At 44.3% G+C, this 19,773-nt stretch overlaps 1 pseudogene; it reads right to left on the bottom strand.

The window, feature by feature from the left end:
* Nucleotides 1–18,672: 18,672 nt before the first annotated feature.
* Nucleotides 18,673–18,849, bottom strand: LOC126425426 (U2 spliceosomal RNA; annotated as a pseudogene).
* Between the last annotated feature and the right edge of the window lie 924 nt (nt 18,850–19,773).

Raw genomic sequence — 19,773 nt, 5'->3', positions numbered from 1 at the left:
AATGTGTGGTTTTTATGAGCAATAAAAAGGGCGGAAATGATATTTACGTTGATCTCTATTCCAATTTTCTGTACAGGTTCCAGAAGTCTCGGAACCGGGGTGATGCAAAACTTTTTTTGATGTTTATAGTTGTGAGGAAGAAATGGACAGTGAGAAGGGGGAGGAGTGTATGGATAGAGAAAGGAAAGCGGAGGTGATAGACTAAGACAGGTGTAGGAAGAAATAGTCAGAGAGAGGGAGTAGAATATGAAGAGACTGAAGGGGAGGAGGGAATGGACAGAGAAAGGGGAGGAGACAGACAGAGGAAGGGAGCAGATGGGCTGACAAGGGGGGGGGGGGAGGAGATATGCAGAGAGAGGGGGCAGGAGGAAACTGACTAAGTGAAGACTGGGTTGATACAAGGGCCGTTCCGCAGGTAATGCATCCTATTTCAATTCATGGAAACTACAGGAGATACATAAATGACATTAGTACAGCTAAATAGAGCAATTCTTCAGGTACTGACTCTCATTTTTCCACATGGTCGCCACCATTCGTCACGCACTTTTGCCAACGATGAACCTAAAAATCGGAACCAGCTGAGGCTCACCACAGTGACAGCATTGCCCGAGGCTTGAAAATGTTCACCACTTAGTCAGTCTTTTAGAGGCTCAAAGATGGTTCAAATGGCTCTGAGCACTATGGGACTCAACTGCTGAGGTCATAAGTCCCCTAGAACTTAGAACTACTTAAACCTAACTAACCTAAGGACAACACACAGATCCATGCCCGAGACAGGATTCGAACCTGCGACCGTAGCAGTCGCGCGGTTCCAGACTGTAGCGCCAGAACCGCTCGGCCACCAGCGGCCGGCGAGGCTCAAAGAGATGAAGTCTGCAGGCCCTAAATCGGGACTGTACGGTGAATGTGGTAAAACAGTCTAGCCGAATTTTGTAACGAGCTACGTAGTTGCAAAGCTGGTGTGTGGCCTGGCGTTATTATGTTGCGAGTTGAAGTTGGTCTTCCTCTCTGGCCTTACTATGGAAATTCGGGCTTTCATCTTAGTCAATGCCGTGCTGAACTGACAGTTTCGCCAGGGTCTAGGACTCCCAATAGAACCACACCCTGGCTGTTCCAGAAGACTGTGCACGTCATTTTGCCTGCAGACGGATGTGTCTTGAATTTCTCCTTTGAAAGAGAATTCGCATGTCTCCATTCCACGGACTGTCTGTTGGATTCAGACTAGCAGTGGAGACACCACATCTCATCTCCGATGACGATGCTATTCAGAAAATTGTCACCTACAGCTTCATATTGGTCCAGCAGGACCTGACAAATTTCCATTCGACGAGCTTTCTGCTCCTCTGTAAGCATCTGTGGGACCCATCTCGCACAGACTCTGCGATAATCAGGATGTTCCAACTTTGTTTCCAAGACGTTACAGCCGACACTCTGCTTTGCACACAATTCTCTGGTCGTTGTCCGCCGATCAGCGCGGATGAGTCGATAAAGACGCCATTCATTGCGAGGGATGACAGCTTTGCAGGGTCCACCGGGCCGTGGCCTGTCATGCACACCATCTTGAAATGCCGCAGCCATCAGCTCACATTACTCACGTTTATTCTATCGTCTCCATGCACCTTTGCCAAGAGTCGATGGATTTCAATAGACGAAATTTCTTCAGTAGTGAGCAGTTCAATCACACATCGCTATTTTATACGCCATTTTGAAGTACTCCTCGGCTGGTGCCAGCTACCGCAAAGCAACGAAACCACCTGCGAATGAAAGAGGAAGGTTCAAGCATGAACACTACACCATCGACATCTGGCGCTGACTCCAAAGTCACCACAAAAAAATAGGAGGCATCACTTTCGGAACGACTCTCGTATATATTCTGGCAAAGCCGAGTACTCAGATAGTGATTTATACAGTTGAATCCTTGGATGCAGGAACCACAAAATTTTTTTTTTTCGTAATACGTATTCTAGTGTGAATCCTTCCCTCCTCCAGTAAAAGACATTTTTTTTCTATGCTGTTTTCGATGTTGCTGAGCAACAATATCATTTTTAAATAAACACTCAGTAAATAAACTCTCTCAGTAGAGAGGATATAAAATGTAGACTGGCAATGGCAAGGAAAGCGTTTCTGAAGAAGAGAAATTTGTTAACATCAAGTATTGATTTAAGTGTCAGGAAGTCGTTTCTGAAATTATTTGTATGGAGTGTAGCCATGTATGGAAGTGAAACATGAACGATAAATAGTTTAGACAAGAAGGGAATAGAAGCTTTCGAAATGTGGTGCTACAGAAGAATGCTGAAGATTAGATGGGTAGATCACGTAACTAATGAGGAGGTATTGAATAGAATTGGGGAGAAGAGGAGTTAGTGGCATAACTTAACTAGAAGAAGGGATCGGTTGGTAGGACATGTCCCGAGGCATCAAGAGATCACCAATTTAGTATTGGAGGGCAGCGTGGAGGGTAAAAATCGTAGAGGGAGACCAAGCAGATTCAGAAGGATTTAGGCTGCAGTAGGTACTGGGAGATGAAGAAGCTTGCACAGGATAGAGTAGCATGGAGAGCTGCATCAAACCAGTCTCAGAACTGAAGACCACCACCACCACAACAACAACAACAACAACAACAACTCTGCAATTTGACTGTATTGTTGTTTATTTAATTACGACCCAGGTTTCGGCCTTTTATGCCATTTTCAAGTGACTGAGTTTATGTCATTAACATATATTGCAGGACATCAAACACAAAATTGGCCATAAATTAGGATACATGTTGGCTCCCTACGAAATGCCAGATGTAAAATCACCATCTTGTAAAACGTCAGTAAATAACAATGGGGGCACGTCATATTTAATAAAAGCAGGTTTACTTTTGTATATAAAAGATGTCGTTGAGTCGTAATGATTGTGAAATCAAAGACCAAACAACAATACAGTCAAACTGCAGTATTTTAATTAAAAAATTTAAAAAACTTTTTCTTTTTCCTGACGAGCAAAACCGCGTCGACACAATGATTCAATTTTTTTATTACTGTTACTGTCTGTGGGCTATTCTGCAATGTAGTAATTTAGGTTACCAGTGGAGACCATGTCTTTCGTTCAAATTATCAAGATCTGCCTAGAATAAAGAGAAAAAGAAATGTGACCGCGTCTATACTCCAGAAGAGTATGGATCCATAATCAGTCAGACCCCGAGTCTTCAGTGGTGGGATTTGAATCGTCTCTCGTTTTATAATTTGATAATTTGTGGAAAGCCTGTAAGAAGAAAAGTTCTTTAGTTATAGAATCACTACGCGATATCGTTGCTACACAATGAAATATTAAATTTTTGTCTAGTAAATACACCGACTTCCAGTGTCATTGACACCAGGAGTGTGTTGCAAATGTCACCAGATGCATTGATGATTTAGTACACCACTTATTTAGGGTAGGAAATCCACTACAACATCAAGACATTAGGTTACCCTACTACCTATGATACCCTTAATGCACCTGTTGCAGTGAATGAAAATAAATCAGGGGATCCAGAGAAAATGCTTGAATATATTCCGCAGCGCTTTTAAAGATTTTGTAAAAATCTCTTCCAGTTGAACTGGCCACTCTTATGATTCTTACATAATCTTTATGTGTTATTTGTTTCACCATAGCATGACGGTAAAAACTGTACAAAGATGTGGTTTCATGGCGGCTTTTGATTCCATGTACATTTCAATGTGAAGAATTTTACGTTCAGCCCAGCTCCATTAGGGAATATTTTATAATGGATTTTTACCTGTTTTTACTGATGGACACACATACCATGTTACTTAACATGAGCTGCTTTGCTCTGATATTTTTTTTGTCGCCAGCATGTTGTTTTATGTGTCCATGTACTTCTAAAGAAGACAATTTTACAGTTGTTTAAACCATGGTCAAGGGTTGTTAATAAGCCTTTATATCTTCAGCTGATTGGGTGATTTTCTCAAATCACTCATTTACATTCACCGGTGCCGAACAGCGGTTATGTGCAAAACTTTAAACCTCTTTTAAATTCTGATTCTAATAAACGAACGTCTATATTTTAGATATCGGCCCCAGTTTCTTATTTTATCGCTTCAGTAAACAAGTCCTTCCTCTTACAGAGGTCTTCAATGTACTCTTTCCACCTATCTGCTCTCTCCTCTGCATTTAACAGTGGAATTCCCGTTGCACTCTTAATGTTGTCACCCTTGCTTCCAATTTCACCGAAGGCTGTTTTGACTTTCCAATGTACTGAGTCAGTCCTTCCGACAATCATTTCTTTTTCGATTTCTACACATTTTTCATGCTGCCATTTCTCCTCAGCTTCCCTGCATTTCCAATTTATTTCATTCCTAAGTGACTTGTATATCCGTATTCCTGAATTTCCCTGAAACTTTTTGTATTTCCTTCTTTCGTCGATCAGCTGAAGAATTCCTTCTTGTGTTAACCATGATTTCTTCGCAGTTACCTTCCTTGAATCTACGTTTTTCTTTGCAACTTCTCTGATTACGCTTTTTAGAGATGTCCATTCCTCTTCATTCATTATTGCAGCATTTATAGCCTCAGAGAACTTCAAGCGTATCTCTTCATTAATTAGTATTTCCGTATCACTCTTCTTTGCGCATTGCTCCTTCCTGACTTGTGTCTTATATTTCAGTCTACCCTTCTTCATTACTAAATTATGATCTAAATCTACCTGTGTAAGCCCTCCAATCCAGTATCTGCTTTCGAAATCTCTGTCTGACCATGATGTAATCTAACTGGAAACTTCCCATATCTCCCGGCCTTTTCCAAGTATACTTACTCCTCTTGTGATTCTTGAACAGAGTGTTCAGTATTATTACTAATTGATATTTATTCCAGAACTCAGTTAGTCTTTCTCCTCTCTCGTTCCTGTTACCAAGTGCATACTGTCTTGTAACCCTTTCTTCTACCCCAGCCTCTACAACTGCATTCCAGTACCCCCTGACTGTTAGGTTTTCATCTTCCTTTAGGTAGTGAACTTCCCTTTCAGTATGGTCATATAATTCCCCTACCTCTTCATCTTCTGCTTGCGACGTCGGCATGTATACCTGAACTATCGTTGTCGGTGTTGGTCTGCTGTCGATTCTGATTAGAACAACCCGGTCACTGAACTTTTCACAGTAACTCACTCTCTGCCCTACCTTCCTGTTCATAACAAATCCTACACCTGTTATACCATTTTCTGCTGCTGTCTATGCTACCTTAAAAATTTTGTGAGTCATTACCCAGTGACATTTTCTCAGTGAATTTTATTTCAATAATATGCGTTGCACGTAAAAACTGTAGTTACCGGGTCTTGTCATAATCCTCAGTCATTTTCACCTACTTAAGGTCAAGTACTTCCAATAACTAAATACCCCTGTGTCGTTGTTTAATTTGCTAGAAGAAAAGTAATAAAAGAGTATCATTGCCAGTTTTGTTTGCTAAAATGGTAATTGAGAACAATTAATAATGAAGTCGCAATGAGTTGATAGTGTTGTTCAATAATATTCAGAGACAAATTCATTCTTACAAACTGAGTGAAGCGAAAGTAACTTAAAATTTATTTCTGGAAATTTGAATACAAAGAAAAGCCTAAATTAAGTTCATATATTTAATAAATGTGTCTATTGTAATAATTCTATTTTGTAATGTTCCGGTTCGTATTTCAGCGTTGTCAATCTGTTGAAAGCCAACTGTTGCTTATTTCAAATGGCTGTAAGCACTATGGGACTTGACATCTGAGGTCATCAGTCCCCTAGACTTAGAACTAGTTAAACCTAAGTAACCTAAGGACATCACACACATCCATGCCTATGGCAGGATTCGAACCTGCGACCCTAGCAGCAGCGCGGGTCCGGACTGAAGCGCCTAGAACAGCTAGACCACAGCGGCCGGCGCTTATTTGATCCAGTAGGTTTTCACAGTAATTACAATCTCTTCAAAGTACGTAGCTGCCATGTACAGGAATCTAGTGCACATAAGTAAAAGTTAGCTGGAGATTTCGTAAATTACTATAGTAAAAAAAGAGCTACTTCTTGTCAACCATCAACTTTTCAACAACGAGTTTGAATATTTTTTTCGAAATTAACCTATTTGAGTATTAACGATATAAGAAAATTGCTTTAGTTATCTATTTTTATTCCTTAATGTGCTGTATTGTCAGAAACGCGGGTCTACCTTCTGTTGGCAAGCGTGCAGCCAAATGAGGACATCTTTATTACTGTCCACATTATTCGTCAGATAATGGAGAGGCAGTGGCCAATTGGGCAGGCGGCTGTCTTAATTAATTTCTGTATTATTTCAGTGTGATATGTTGTGGACCTTTTGAGTCATGTGGTACCCCTTTCCGTTTTGTATTTTATGTGAGCGGTGGCACGATTTGAGTTTTATACGAAATCGAAGTAGGTAGAAAGTGTAGGTTGTTTATTAGAACAACTTGTTTTAAACTTCTCTCCACTAACAGGTCAGAAACTTATTCAGACACAATAGCCTTATCAACAATGAAATTCATTGGGCGTACGCGATCACTGTCGTATTGTTGCGTTAACCTACCTGTATGAATAGTAAGCGGTGGAGTTTAGGAGTTGCGCTACCACAGTTACCATTATAGCGTTTACATGAGCCGTTTCCGGGCGTACTCGGGGGTGCTGACGGTGCAGGTCGATGTGCAGCGACCAGCTTTCGTCCAAAGCGCTGGGCGAATTCATTCGTTTGTTCAGAAGGAGAGGCCGACAAACGTCTGCGAAGTCGCCGATGACAGAATCGACGCGCACGCCCTTTAATATTTCTCAAACGATTTTACAGAAACTATTTGGTAAAGAAAATTACTTTTGCTTTACTTGTAGCTTTGTATGAGAAGTTCATTATGATGTGCCCATCATTTCGTTAATGGTCATAGTTATTGTGATATCTACGTGGAGGTAAAACATTGCGGAAATTCGACAAAGTTTGCAATGAAAAATAGGGCTCGCTATGTTTTTGCGTCTGGCACGTATTACAAAATATGTTGCTGCATACGAAATTTAGCTAACGCATCGAATTTTTCTTTAGACTTGACTGGAGGTCTCTATCCGCCACCAGTCTCGAGAAAATAGGTCTGACGTAGTGCACTCATTTGCGATCGCGCGGCGACAGCGATAAAACCAGAGTGAAACATCTGCAACATTCCTCTTTCATAAACGGCTTGACATACCGAAATGAGATTTTGGCAAACGATAGCACAAAGTGGAGGTTATTTTGCGGTACGGTTATTATGCCAATCTTTATTATCTACTGTGTTATTTCACTAACTGCAGACTATTCTGATATAATAATGTGATTTTTAAGGACCATCGATAGCTGGTGAAAACAGAAAAGATATGGATTTTGGAACAACATAAATGAAGTCATTACACATTTATTTTGCACCAATGATATACTTCTCCATAAGATTCTGACCTAACTTTCCCCCCGTGAAATGATCGTATGGCATTGTTGGCCGGGAGGCTCCATGCGCCGGGATTAGCTGAGCGGTCTGAGGCGCTGGAGTCATGGGCTGTGCACCTGGACCCGGGTGGGGTTCGAGTCCTCCCTTAGGCATGGGTGTGTGTGTTTGTCCTTAGGATAGTTTAGGTTGTGTGTAAGCTTAGGGACTGATGACCTTACCAGTTAAGTCCCATAAGATTTCACACACTTTTTTTTTTTTTGAGGCCCCATGTGGGGAAGTTCGGCCGCCGTACTGCAAGTCCTTTTTAGTTGGCGTCACTTCGGCTACTTGCGAGTCAATGATGATCAATTGATGATGATCCGTCAATTTTTGGCGGGCTTGTAACGTGTGATATGAACCCAAAGGAGAAAGAGAAATAGAATGGTGTGAGCCGATTTCATATTCTCGAATTATCAATTGTAGTATGTTTATTCAGTTCAGTGTCTACCTTAAAGCTTCTTTTTTATTTTGACGAATGTAGAAGAGAACTCCACGGCCTCTAGCTACCAAGCCTCGTTATATCCCTGGCCCACGTACAGTTGACACGTTTTACAGTCATTGTAACGCCTGCCACAACAGCCTGCTCTCTGAGCCACTTATGTACACTAATGGCCATTAAAATTGCTACACCAGGAAGAAAAGCAGATGATAAACGGGTATTCATTGGACAAATATATTATACTAGAACTGACATGTGATTACATTTTCACGCAATTTGGGTGCATAGATCCTGAGAAATCAGTACCCAGAACAACCACCTCTAGCTGTAATAATGGCCTTGATACGCCTGGGCATTGAGTCCAACAGGGCTTGGATGGCGTGTAGAGATACAGCTGCCTATGCAGCTTCAACACGATACCACAGTTCATCAAGAGTAGTGACTGGCGTATTGTGACGAGTCAGTTGCTCGGCCACCATTGACCAGACTTTTCAATTGGTGAGAGATCTGGAGAATGTGCTGGCCATGGCAGCAGTCGAACGTTTTCTGTATTCGTAAAGGCCCGTACAGGAACTGCAACATGCGGTCGTGCATTATCCTGCTGAAATGTAGGGTTTCGCAGGGATCGAATGAAGGGCAGAGCCTCGGGTCGTAACACATCTGAAATGTAACGTCCACTGTTCAAAGTGCCGTCAATGCGGAGAAGAGGTGACCGAGACGTGTAACCAATGGCACCCGATGCCATCACGCCGGGTGATACGCCAGTATGGCGATGACAAATACACGCTTCCAATGTGCGTTCACCGCGATGTCGCCAAACACGGATGCGACCATCATGATGCTGTACACAGCATCCGAAAAAATTACGTTTTGCCATTCGTGCACCCAGGTTCGTCGTTGAGTACACCATCGCCGGCTCTCCTGTCTGGGATGCAGCGTCAAGCGTAGCCGCAGCCATGGTCTCCGAGCTGATAGTCCATGCTGCTGCAAACGTCGTCGAGGTGTTCGCGCAGATGGTTGTTGTCTTGCAAATGTCCCCATCTGTTGTCTCACGGATCGAGACGTAGCTTCACGATCCGTTACAGCCATGCGGATAAGATGCCTGTCATCTCGACTGCTAGTGATACGAGGCCGTTGGGATCCAGCACGGCGTTCCGTATTACCCTCCTGAACCCACCGATTCCATATTCTGCTAACAGTCATTGGATCTCGACCAACGCGAGCAGCAATGTCGCGATACGATAAACCGCAATCGCGACAGGCTACAATCCGACCTTTATCAAAGTCGGAAACGTGATGGTACGCATTTCTCCTCCTTACACGAGGCACCACAACAACGTTTCACCAGGCAACGCCGGTCAACTGCTGTTTGTGTATGAGAAATCGGTTGGAAACTTTCCTCATGTCAGCACATTGTAGGTGTCGCCACCGGCGCCAACCTTGTGTGAGTGCTCTGAAAAGCTAATCATTTGCATATCACAGCATCTTCTTCCTGTCGGTAAAATTCCGCGTCTGTAGCACGTCATCTTCGTGGTGTAGCAATTTTAATGGCCAATAGTGTATTTTGCTGTCTCCCGCAGTAATTCTCAAACGCAACATTTCATTCCTCTTACGCCAACCTTCAGTCTTGAACAGTTCAGAGTTCAGCAACATGTTAGAGAGGTGAGACTGTACAAACTCCGCTGAGCTTTGGCAAAAGAAGTAAAATTTAACGTGGAAACAAGAGAAATAATTAGGTTTCAGTCAATATTCCCATAGGTAACTCTTCTCCGAAAGTTAAAAACAGTTAACAAACCAGGCGAAAATAAATCGCTACATTTCTGGGGAAATTCTTTTTAGATAATAATCAAAGAAAATGTGACAGTAGGTGTTTTTCAACGGTCACCTCGAAATTGTGGCCGTGTGGGGGCCCTGCTTAATATTTACCAAAAAACTGAGTGTAGGCTTCAGCAGTTTAGAACGGCACTTGCCTCCCAGCCCACGGCATTTCCGCTACAGCTCCCCCCCACCCCCACCCCCGCCTCCCCCTATGCAGTCCCATGAATTTTGCGCTAACTGCACGCTAAGGTCGATTGACGGCAGTGGTTACCTGAATTCATCCCTGTGTGTAACTTCTCACAGACGTGCATAGTCTTCGCAAGTGCAGCATATTTCACGTCGTTCAATGTTGCTGCAAGAAATATTTAACAGAACCTCACCTAATTCGCGCGAGCAATCGGATCGCATCCCGAACAAAATGGTTCAAATGGCTCTCAGCACTATGGGACTTAATTGCTGAGGTCATCAGTCCCCTAGAACTTAGAACTACTTAAACCGAACTAATCTAAGGACATCACGCACATCCATGCCCGAGGCAGGATTCGAACCTGCAACCGTAGCGGTCGCGCGGTTCCAAACTGTAGCGCCTAGAACCGCTCGGCCACTTCGGCCGGCGTATCCCGAATAGAGTCCTGGATGACCGAGTACGCGAGCACGAAATACGAGATGGGGCGAGCACACCCTAACTGTTTAGGCTGCCCGCACTAGCCCTTGTGACCGAACATAGAAGCCGTGACCGGATACGTAGCACGTAACTTCAAACATATTACACGTGTCATTATCCGTGTGACACTGCAGCCAGTACGGGCTTCTCATGTGTGGTGTGTCTCTCTGTAATCATGCAGCGCGAGCACGCCAGTGCAGTAAGACCTAAGATTGAAACCAATGTTTACTGATTGAAGGAACGGGAAGGTCTAAAAAGCCACGTATGTAGTACATTTCTGTTGGTTGTAGACGAAAACAGTGCGTCTACTGGGTATGTATCGTGCATAAATTGCTCCACATTATTGTGTTTCCAGTCGGGAACCCCTCAATTAAAGAAACACAATTGCAGGAAACCTCACGAAGATACAGCTCCTTCAGGGATACCGGCAGTAATAAAAAATACACTCCTGGAAATTGAAATAAGAACACCGTGAATTCATTGTCCCAGGAAGGGGAAACTTTATTGACACATTCCTGGGGTCAGATATATCACATGATCACACTGACAGAACCACAGGCACATAGACACAGGCAACAGAGCATGCACAATGTCGGCACTAGTACAGTGTATATACACCTTTCGCAGCAATGCAGGCTGCTATTCTCCCATGGAGACGATCGTAGAGATGCTGGATGTAGTCCTGTGGAACGGCTTGCCATGCCATTTCCACCTGGCGCCTCAGTTGGACCAGCGTTCGTACTGGACATGCAGACCGCATGAGACGACGCTTCATCCAGTCCCAAACATGCTCAATGGGGGACAGATCCGGAGATCTTGCTGGCCAGGGTAGTTGACTTACACCTTCTAGAGCACATTGGGTGGCACGGGATACATGCGGACGTGCATTGGCCTGTTCGAACAGCAAGTTCCCTTGCCGGTCTAGGAATGGTAGAACGATGGGTTCGATGACGGTTTGGATGTACCGTGCACTATTCAGCGTCCCCTCGACGATCACCAGTGGTGTACGGCCAGTGTAGGAGATCGCTCACCACACCATGATGCCGGGTGTTGGCCCTGTGTGCCTCGGTCGTATGCAGTCCTGATTGTGGCGCTCACCTGCACGGCGCCAAACACGCATACGACCATCATTGGCACCAAGGCAGAAGCGACTCTCATCGCTGAAGACGACACGTCTCCATTCGTCCCTCCATTCACGCCTGTCGCGACACCACTGGAGGCGGGCTGCACAATGTTGGGGCGTGAGCGGAAGACGGCCTAACGGTGTGCGGGACCGTAGCCCAGCTTGATGGAGACGGTTGCGAATGGTCCTCGCCGATACCCCAGGAGCAACAGTGTCCCTAATTTGCTGGGAAGTGGCGGTGCGGTCCCCTACGGCACTGCGTAGGATCCTACGGTCTTGGCGTGCATCCGTGCGTCGCTGCGGTCCGGTCCCAGGTCGACGGGCACGTGCAGCTTCCGCCGACCACTGGCGACAACATCGATGTACTGTGGAGACCTCACGCCCCACGTGTTGAGCAATTCGGCGGTACGTCCACCCGGCCTCCCGCATGCCCACTATACGCCCTCGCTCAAAGTCCGTCAACTGCACATACGGTTCACGTCCACGCTGTCGCGGCATGCTACCAGTGTTAAAGACTGCGATGGAGCTCCGTATGCCACGGCAAACTGGCTGACACTGACGGCGGCGGTGCACAAATGCTGCGCAGCTAGCGCCATTCGACGGCCAACACCGCGGTTCCTGGTGTGTCCGCTGTGCCGTGCGTGTGATCCATTGCTTGTACAGCCCTCTCGCAGTGTCCGGAGCAAGTATGGTGGGTCTGACACACCGGTGTCAATGTGTTCTTTTTTCCATTTCCAGGAGTGTAGTATTAGAACAAAATGTGTTGCAATGTGTGCTAAAGATATGAGACCTTTTAATGCTCTTTCCGGTAAAGGTTTCAGAGAATTATAACAAGAATTAATACATCTAGGTGCGTATTATGGAGAAGTTAACGTGGCAGAAGTCATGTCACATCCCTCTACTATAAGCAGACATGTCACAGAACAAGCTGATGCAAAGCGAAGCAGCATAATGCCTTCTGTTATTGCGGAAGTTATTAATAAAACAAGGGCTGCGACAGTTGATATGTGGACTGATTCGCATAATCGCGTGCACTGTTTGACACAACACATTACGTTAACACAGATTGGTCTCCTGTGAACAATGTTTTATTTACAACAAAATTCCCAGACGTTAAGAAGACGGGAGTAACTATTATGAAAGAAATTGAAGAGAGGATGCCTGATTGGGACCTTTCCCCGCACACGTTGCACAGTTTTGTTTTTGTCTCCGACCAGGTTGCTAATGTAATAAAGCCTTTGGAAAATCACGAAAGGATTCCATGTGCTGCTCATTGTATAAACACAGCACTTAGCCATAGTTTCGATGAAGATAACTTCTTGTTAAAACATGCCCCGAACATCGCATCAACAATAAATACTGCAAAATGCAGTGTAAGGTACATTAGGAAAATGGCCTCTGCTCGTCTTTGAAATCATCGTTGAATCGAGAGGTCTGCTCACGCTGGGACAGCTTGTAAGCTATGCTGGAATCCTTACACACTCAGTATAATGAAGTTGCCGCTTTGCTGACGGAAAAGGATTCCACTTACAGATTGCATGGATATGATAATGAGCATGCAGGAAAAATTGCGCATTTTCTGAGACCACTTAAAGAGGCCATAGATGAATTAGAAGGCGAAAAAGAACCGACAATCCAGTTAGTTCTTCTTTGGTTTCACAAATTGCAACAAATTTGCAGTGTCAATGACACTCACTGTCAGGTGAGTAATTACTGCAGTTAAAAGCATTGTTTCATTATGATACGCGATAGATTTATAATTAATTAGCGTAATTGATGCATACTAACAGAAATGTATTTTTTAAGAGGAGGTACAAAGGACTAAAAATCGAGCCTTGACTTTCGTTTGTGAGAAGACTGTGATCACTTCCAGACATAAAATTGCTACGTCTTCTATCCGCGATTGTATTGAAATATCATTTTACTTTCAAAGTGCTTTATCAATTTAGCTGTGTCACGTACTCGTTCTTGGAAACATTACTTTTGTATTAAAAGAGAGAGAGACAGAGATAAATACATTGTGTGTGTGTATGTGTGTGTGTGTGTGTGTGTGTGTGTGTGTGTGAGAGAGAGAGAGAGAGAGAGACAGACAGAGAGACAATGGTGTTGGATTTGTACAGTACAGTGCAGCGAAACGAGGCGCAGCGAGGTGAGAGGTCAGCGGTGTGACCGGCCACGCTCGGTTATCCGCGTGTCCGGAATCCGGACAACAGACATGTGGCGAGTACGTGGCCGAGCCGAGTCGTGTGGGGCCGGACACGGGCAGCTCGGTCCCCCCGTCAACAGGCGAGACGTGACCGGTCAAACATTGAGCGTTGCAGCACTCTAATCCCGAACACACGCCACTATGAGTCACGGCTTGGAAGGCGTCGTCTGCTCGCGCAATGCTGAAGGATGCGCCCGAGACCGCCGTAAAGACTTGCGTAATGGTCAGGGGCGGATCCTAAACTCACACCGCGGCGCCGACTCGGGTCATCTCGGGTCGCGTCGTGCATTATCGGCGGAACCAATTACAGGGCGCCACGCCGCAGGCTGGCCACCTGTTGCTGACCACGAAGATCTCTTCCCACCTCTCACCCAGGCAACAGATGTACAACCAGGCAACAGGTGTGCCACCACTCTCTCTCTCTCTCTCTCTCTCTCTCTCTCTCTCTCTGTGTTTGTGTGTGTGCGGTACGCCTCTAATGAACTTGATGTAGACGGAACTTTAAACATAACGTAAGCCAGTGCGCAACACAAAAAGTCTCCACTTTGTGCATCTTCCAGAGATCGCGGTGCCACATCAAAGTCGGCAACGTGAATCGATACCACAGAAATTATCGAGGGCCGCTGCGTTCCGTAACAAAAACAACCAATGGGAGGTACTCCTGAAGTCCACGCCTCCGTCTCAGCGTAGCACCGCCCTCACACTCAGTACAGTGATGAGTATGCAAGAGCTCAGCCACAGTTCCTGACCTCATCTGAAGGAGTCAACGTCATAGTGTGTTACTGTATTTCTGCTTTAGCAAATATTGAATATTGTACCTCAAGAGAAAGGTTTGTTAATTACTGCATCAAGTGATGCTTTGCCAGTCAATGACAGGTGTAAATTAGCCAGTCTGCAGCAAAGAAGTGTATCAAAGTTAAGTAAAACTTTATTCACTAATGTAATAGAGTGAACTAATAGTTCATGAATTACAGTTCCTATGTGTCACCTCACGAAGCAGTCAAAGAACCCACAGCTAAGGCTGGACGAAAATAGTTTCTTATACAGTAAACTGAACCCAACGACCTGTAACTGGTTTATTGCCTCCTCTTGTGATACTGCTCATGAAGAACATGGGATAATGTGTTTTGAAAGTTTACAACCGAGCGAGGTGGCGCAGTGGTTAGCACACTGGATTCGCATTCAGGAAGAAGACGGTTCAGATTCACGTCCAGTCACCCTGATTTAGGCTTTCCGTGATTTCCCTATATCGCTTCTGGCAAGTGCTAGGATGGTTCCTTCGTAAGGGCACGGCCGACTTCCTTCCCCATCCTTCGTTAATCTGAAGAGACCGATGACCTCGCTGTCTGCCAGCCGCTGTGGCCGAGCACTTCTAGGCACTTCAGTCCGGAACCGCGCTGCTGCTACGGTCGCAGGTTCGAATCCTGCCTGGGGTGTGGCTGTGTGTGATGTCCTTAGGTTAGTTAGGTATAAGTAGTTCTAAGTCTAGGGGACTGATGACCTTAGATGTTAAGTCCCATATTGCTTAGAGCGATTTGAACCATTTTGAACATCGCTGTCTGGTCCCCTCCCACAAACCAACCAACCAATGCTTACAAAAAATATCTTGCTACAGAAGACTGGCGAAAGATTGATCTACTAAACCGGTAACCCCCTACGATCCATGCTCCATATTCATTAAAGAATCGGACTCCCATGTATAAAACACGTTCAAACGTTTCTTTACTTTACAAATGAGTTAAACGTTAAGACAAAAAAATAAAAATAAAAGATGCACCACGAAGGGATTTTTCTGAATGAGACAGAAATCAGTAGATGTGATGCACAAACGATAACAATTTCAAAAACATTGGATGATTTATTCAAGAGAAAGGGCTTCACAAACTGAGCAAATCAGTAATGCATTGATCAACCTCTTACCCTTACATAAGCAGTTATTCGCCTTGGCACATATAAAGAAGATATTACATTTAATCTTGCTCGACATTTTCTCATTAAGCGTCCAAAAACGCCTTTATCTGCCAAGTGAAACCTTATTTGTTGTGTTCATGGACTGAAAACTAGAGCTACCAACGAAATGCAGTCCAATTTTATGTTCCTTTTTAAATTTAACCCAAAATAGAATGAGTATGTTTACCACTGTCACAAAGTCTATGTACCTACGTTAAGTAATTATTCAGAAGTTTTCCTGTAGATTTTATTTTTGTTGAGAATAATAACCCTCCAAATACAAAACGCAAACTGTCACCTGTAGTCATTCGTACGATTTCAGGTAAAATCCCTCTTTATTTTATTCGGAAAGCAGTTTTTGTGTCTGATCACTCTTATACAATGGCTAGCAACTCCCGATCGCGTAAAAGTAGTGAAATTTGGGGTTTCTTCTCCGATTTAGGTGACGGGAAAGCAAAGTGCAACTGTTGTTCTAAGTGTATTTCATATAAAGGAGGAAATACATTTAATCCAGCGCGTCATGTTCGAGTGCTGCATCCGACAGTTTCATTGTCAGTCAAGCGCTTTAGCGCCCCCTGCTCCTGCATCTTCCGATATTTCTTGGACAAATAACCCGGACAATCCGGAACTAACATCAGCAATTGTCAGAAGCGAACAGCAGTCGGTGCCAGAAAGTAGCAGTATCACATTATCAGACAGCAGACATCAATATCACGGAACATTACCTATGTATTTTTCGAAACCTCTTTCGAACAAAAGAAATCAAGAGATAGACTTCGCACTTCTGGAGACTGTTGTAAAGAATTATTTGCCCTTCAACATAGTGGAAAGCAAACATTTCCAAAGTTTTGTAGGCAAACTGAATGGTGCTTATAGAATTCCAGCACGGAAGACCATTTCCAATACACAACTACAACAACAGTACGCCATGATGGAAGAAACTGTGAGAGTCAAAATTAATTTTGCGGAAGCAGTTGTGCTGAAAATGGATGGGTGGACCTCAACCACAAATGAGAGTTACTTGTCGGTGACAGCACACTACGTTAAAGACCCGGAGCTGGCGTCTTTCCTCCTAGAGTGCTTTAAATACGACGAAAGGCACACGTCAGAAAAACTCTCCGAAGAACTGCGACGTGTCACAAGGGAATGGGGCATTCAGGAAAAAGTCGTGTGTGTTGTTAGCGACAATGCTGCAGGCTCACAGCCTGGAAACACATCCCCTGCTTTGCACACACACACACACAATTTAATTGTTCAGAATGGGCTTCCGCACATTCAACCCATTCTGAAAAAAAGTAAAAAAAAAATTGTTGAATTTTTTAAAAGAAGTTCCGCAGGCCTGCACGAAACTGAAAAAGATGCAGGAACAGTTAAAAGAGCCAGTTCTGACATTAAAACAGGATACTGTTACAATATGGAATTCAACCTATGATATGCTGCGAAGAATAATTGAGGTTAAGAATTCCCTAATGACAGTTATCACTCTGAACTATCCGGATCTTCCAAATCTGACTGCAGAGGACATTGCAAGTGTAACACAAGCCTGTGACCTGTTGAAAGTTTTCAAAGACTGCACCGAGGAAATGTCAAGTGAAAATTTTGTCACTGCTTCTAAAGTTATACTCCTTAGTCGCTCGTTGAAAAAATGGTGTTGCAGGTTTGTTAATAACACTGAAATTCATGTAGACGTGCAACAGATAGCCGAAAAGTTAGCTGAAGACCTAAAACGACGATTTCTAAATAGAGAGGAAAATTCCATTATCGCAGAAGCAACTTCATTGTATCCCCGGTTCAAATTACATGGTTGTCCGGCCCCGGTAGCTGAGTGGTCAGCGTGACGGAATGTCAATCCTAAGGTCCCGGGTTCGATTCCCGGCTGGGTCGGAGATTTTCTCCGCTCAGGGACTGGGTGTTGAGTTGTCCTAATCATCATCATTTCATCCCCATCGACGCGCAGGTCGCCGAAGTGGCGTCAAATCGAAAGACCTGCACCAGGCGAACGGTCTACACGACGGGAGGCCCTAGCCACACGACATTTCCATTCATCACATGGTTTTTCTGATAAAAATTCTGCTGGGAAGGTGAAATTAAACCCGATCACGCACTGTGAGAAATTTGTGACGAACACACCCACTACTAGTGCGACAATCTCAGTTCCAACCACTGAATCTACTTCCAGTCTGTGGCTCGAATTTGATGAAGTGTTTTCCAGGCTGCAGAGTAATCCACACCCTAGAGCTGCTGCAATGGTGGAAGTGGACAAATATTTACAAGAGTCCCTGCTACAGAGACAAGGCAATCCACTTCAGTGGTGGTCTGAACGGCTGTCAGTATACCCTTCGCTCTTTGATCTTGCAAAAATACGACTGCGTATTTTTGCAAGCTCCACGCCGTGTCAGAGAGTATTCTCGAAGGCAGGACACCTTATAACTGACAGAAGAAATCGCCTGACAGGAAAAAAAGTGGAACAAATCATGTTTTTAAACGGAAAGCTCTGAAAATTCGCCAAATCCGTTGATGTTTATTCATAAATATATACGTATTTTTTAAAATTTAATGAGGACAATCCTCAAATTTACATTTAGTGTAATTATTTCAAGAATGTGTACGAGATAAACATTCCTACATGAACGATTATCTTTCAAGCGTGGATTCCACGCATGCTTCAGTTCCAGACTCACAAGGTAAGCATTTTATTTTCATGTTGGCTGTGCGTGCTCACACAGCCAGCCTCTTCGTTTGTATCTTTAATATTCATTTGTCTGCAAGCGCTGCCAACGGTAGGCTACCGGCAGACGCGAAGTTTAACTGCACAAATAGTCACGGGTAATGTTGTCAGCACTGCAGGAAGCAGCTGACGCTGCCTTCCCCTCGCCCCTCAACTCCCAACCCCTCCTAAACCTATCGTTCCCCACAAACACCGCGCGATTTTTTTTAAATATTAATTTCGAAGGCATATCTGATCACTGCAGAATATAAACCCATTTCAAGCTGTGTTTTAATAAATTTTAGGTGCGCCGATCCCGGCGGTACTGCAATGCCGGGACAACCCGCGAAAGAGGTGGAGCAAGCCCATAGCACTCCGTCATGAGCCAAAAATGAGTTTAATATTCTGGTCCTGCGATGCAGGACGTATCAGATATTAAGCTGATAAGAACAGATACTACACTTCTTTTTTTTTTATGGGCCTCCTTCCTCCCCTATAGCCCTACCTTTTCCTCTCCAAAAATGCCGCCATCCTCTAGTGTCGACGCAGCACACAAAGCAGGGTGCTGTCAGTAGCAAGACTTATTGCCATAAACCGAAAATAAAAGCGGAGGCATACTCTGCTATGCCTCTGGGGGCGACGTCACACTACTCAGAAATACACCTCTCTCTGCAGCTGTGAAGCAAGTGATGAGTTTAGGAACTAAAAAGGAAGAAATAAATAAAGACAGAAATGAAGGCAAATTAAAAACAGGGACGGTAGCACACACAAATGAAAACGAAACTGGCGAGATAATCCCATCGCCCATAGAATTAACGAAGTAATAATCCTCTAAGATAGATCACGTGTTTTCTAATTTTCCAATAATTTTTCATACAAGGTTCACACAATTCCCATGTTACCAATTGCCATATTATCAGTATCATAGAACGGTCTACCCTAGTGATGCCCAGAAGGCCAATGTCAAATCTTGGGTATAGGCAAGTCAAGACTAGTTTGAAAGTCTGAGTGACAAAGATCCAGGGGTAAACTCAGGCAATTCCTGGACGAGGTGCCTTAGTCAACCCGGAACACCTTTTGATAACCATGAACCATTGCAACTTTCAGAAATCTTGCAAAAGTAGTGGTACATTTCCGGTCAGATTCCGCCAGGCGATGCTGGCTCCACAGGTAGTCCATCAAAGAGACAGCATCGGTGAGGGAAAGGTCATAGATCGTGAAAATGGTGTGGCCGAAGAGCCACACCATTGCGTTACGTCGTGTTCGGGGGTTGGTCTGAAAATCAGGGGTAAGGAACCAGTCGATTGACACATTGTCTGGTGTCGTCCCACCGATCAGCGCTAATAGCACACGTGCAAGGTCCCGCACTTCTGTGACGTGAGGGCATAAGAGACGATGCTC

Source organism: Schistocerca serialis, chromosome 10 (genome assembly GCF_023864345.2).
Source record: "Schistocerca serialis cubense isolate TAMUIC-IGC-003099 chromosome 10, iqSchSeri2.2, whole genome shotgun sequence".
Lineage (NCBI taxonomy): Eukaryota > Metazoa > Arthropoda > Insecta > Orthoptera > Acrididae > Schistocerca > Schistocerca serialis.
The sequence above is the reverse complement of the archived record's forward strand: the minus strand, read 5'-3'. Positions and strand labels throughout refer to the sequence as shown.